This window comes from Branchiostoma floridae, chromosome 8 (assembly GCF_000003815.2).
Source record: "Branchiostoma floridae strain S238N-H82 chromosome 8, Bfl_VNyyK, whole genome shotgun sequence".
Taxonomy (NCBI): domain Eukaryota; kingdom Metazoa; phylum Chordata; class Leptocardii; order Amphioxiformes; family Branchiostomatidae; genus Branchiostoma; species Branchiostoma floridae.
Genome location: NC_049986.1, coordinates 23,922,486 through 23,925,709, shown reverse-complemented (window position 1 = coordinate 23,925,709; position 3,224 = coordinate 23,922,486). Strand labels below are relative to the sequence as shown.

The window sequence follows — 3,224 nt, the reverse complement described above, 5'->3', positions numbered from 1 at the left end:
GGATAATATAGTGCCTGTTCACAGGGGTCTTTGTGGGTCTGTACACAACTTGGGTATACTAATGAAGGGTGGTGTGAGATAAAGGGCTAGTGGATCCAAGCATAGTGGAATTATGTTTTACTGCAATATGTGGCGATTTGATAGACTTGATAAGATTGCATGCAGCACAAACATACTCCCCAAACAGAGGTTAGGCACCGGCTGTTTTTTTAACCCTTTTTAGCGTCTTCATCGAGCTTTCCATTTTGTGACCTAAGAAAATGGTACAAAATAGAAAGCCCGATAAAAACACAAAAAAAAACAGCCGGCACCTAACCTCTGCTTGGAAAGTAGCACAAACATGCAATTTGTACACAATCGCAGATATTCCATCAGTTCAGTCACCCTCACACCTGAGTCACCGCCACAAATGAGTGCAGATAGAGATCCCACCACCAGTAAATACATATGACTCTCCCACCACCAGTGAAGACATGTGAAGATCCCCAACACTATTGAACAAAGGTGAAGATCCCCAACACCAGTGATAAATATGAAGATCCCCCAACACCAGTGAAGACATGTGAAGATCCACCACCACCAGTGAACACAGGTGAAGATCCCCCAACACCAGTAAATATTCAGTAATGAAGATCCCCCAACACCAGCAAATATTCAGTAACATATCGGATCCCCCAACACCAGTGAACACAGGTGATGATCCACCACCACCAGTGAACACAGGTAAAGATCCCCCAACACCAGTAAATATTCAGTAACATATGAAGATCCCCCAACACCAGTGAAGGCATGTGAAGATCCACCACCACCAGTGAATACAGGTGAAGATCCCTCACAGCATACAGAAGGCCAGGACAGTTCTAAGTGCAAAATTTACATATGAGCTTTCTTTATTCATTTGCTTCTGTACAATTGTATTGTACGATACATTTGTATTGAGAACATTAGAAAATTTATCTAACGTTACATGTCTTAATTACTACTTATATTTTTAGTTCTGCATATACATGTACTACATATTCGGTTGCACCTTTTGTACAAATCAACAGTCTATGTATGCATACTAACATAATTAATAGCCTGCTTCTTCGCTATTAGCACCAAAAAACACCATATTGAGTGACATCTGGCTTCCCATTCTGTTGTGTTGTTGAGGACATCCTGCCCCTTCATCATCTTCTCCAGAAGTTCTCCAGAAGATCTAAATAAAAATGGAAATAAAATGGTCTCTATCATTATCATAAAGCATAAGAAGCCATCATTTAGCTATCTACAGCATACAGGTGTCCTGTAATAAAATCATACTAGCAATTGAGTCCAACTTTAACCTCATCATAGAAGAGTTGCTAATGAGTGTATTGTACTTAGACATATTTCAGACAAGAATGTTTTCAATATGCACAGACTACTTGTTTCCATTACTAGATCCTAGATTTCCTTTCCATTCTTACAATATAAAGTCCTACTAGGTCTAAATCTGCAGGAGAATTACAGATACTGAAATATATCAAGAATGAATGCATTGGATTTAACTTAAAGAAAACTGGTTTAGCAGTAACTACTCAACTAATCTCATTCAGCAGGAACCAGAACTGAAACATATTATAACCACAGTACCATACAAAGCATTGCTTTATCTCAACTTTTCAGCGTTATTGCTTTTGCTGCAACACTACATTAGATGTCATTGTGCAGATGAAACAATGATTCTGTATCATATTCTGACAACATATGATGTGTATAAAGTCCACCTGGACAGATAACTTGTTATAAGTAATGTTACCTCATGCAGATGTCTATATCATTCAATTCATATTCCTCTGACTCTGTGGAGCTAAACTTTGATGGAGGAGCCCTGAGAGTGAAACATAAGCAGCAATAAGGTTACATTGTATAAGATGCCAAGTAATAAGATATCTTTAAATAAATCATTTTATATAATCACTGCTTTACTGCACCATTGGCTTCCAAAGGTGAAATGACTTTAACTCTTACTATAATGAGGACTTAAAAAAATCAACAAAAATCAATATAATGGGTTGCTACATTGTATTAACACTTCTCCTTATACAGAGTCATTATCATGATCACCAACCTCCACTTCCACACTTAAAATGGGTTATAACTTATACGTTAAATTTAATCCCTGCAATGGGAATTGACACATCAAACGTTGCAGGAACTCCCTAGCCGGAGAGTGAACTAAGATGGCAGGAATAAAAGGGACACGCCATATCAGTACAATACAATGGATGAAATTGTGAAATACGTAACGTTACTTACTTGTCTACCGACTTCGTTCCCTTCGAAGCGTGCTGATGCTGATGCGAAGCTCACTTCCGGGTTCCTCCGGCCCTACAGACCGCTTCTCACCACAGTTTTCCGAAGTGTTCTCAATATTGGGCGCGATTTGTACATCGCCACTGGGCAGAGAGGTGACCAGGAATGTTTCCCAGAGCATAGGCTACGTGAGACCGTGTGTCGTTGCCGTGAAGGGTTTTTAGATGCGACTTTCGTGTGAGTATGCCCTGTGGCCGAGCGGTGTCGGCTGTTTTGTACGGCGGATAGGGACGGGTACGGCGATATTTTTAGGGTACGGCGATATTTTTTAGCGGGTACGACAGAGCCTAGCGGGTACGGCGAGATTTTCAGCGGGTACGGCGAGATTTTTAGGGTACGGCGGAAAAGGAGTTTCATGGGGGTGTGTAAAGGGAACGTGTACAGACCTCCTCTCTGAGCTACCGGGTATCTCTCTAACCGTAACTTGGCTTTACCAGTGCAAGCGTCCAAAATCGAAAGGATCTTGCGCTATTTCATTGCATTGCAACGTTACTTTTGAAAACAAAGTCGTGAGTCAGAATCACAGAGTTGCCGACCCGTGATACTTCAACCTACTGCTATGCTCTCTTGCTTCAAACATGGTGAATATCACGCATCACATCGTATCATCGAGTTTTATATACGAATAGTAAAAATCATAAAACGAAGCCAGGTGAAATTATACCTGTGGTTTATAAGAAATCGCTGGCGAAAGTGTGGTGAAGAGTCCCACATAATTGTGGTTCCGCGTCCACGTCACGGCAGGCCGTTCTTCTCTACTTCCAGTGCGACCGCCGGTCGGCCATCGGTGCAGCATCCGCGTCAGAGACCCATCTCAACTTCCGACGAAAAGCGTCTGCCTCCGTGCCACTGATGGTCAGGTTGTAGGGCTTATTAGATGCCAT

The 3,224-nt window shown here is 41.6% G+C and overlaps 1 long non-coding RNA gene across 1 annotated transcript; it reads right to left on the bottom strand.

Moving 5' to 3' along the window:
* Positions 1-737: 737 nt before the first annotated feature.
* On the bottom strand, positions 738-2,407 carry LOC118420727. The gene is made up of 3 exons (XR_004831784.1): positions 2,284-2,407; positions 1,784-1,855; positions 738-1,201 (listed from the first exon to the last, which is right to left on the bottom strand). It is a non-coding gene; the product is annotated as an uncharacterized LOC118420727 (long non-coding RNA).
* Positions 2,408-3,224: the final 817 nt, after the last annotated feature.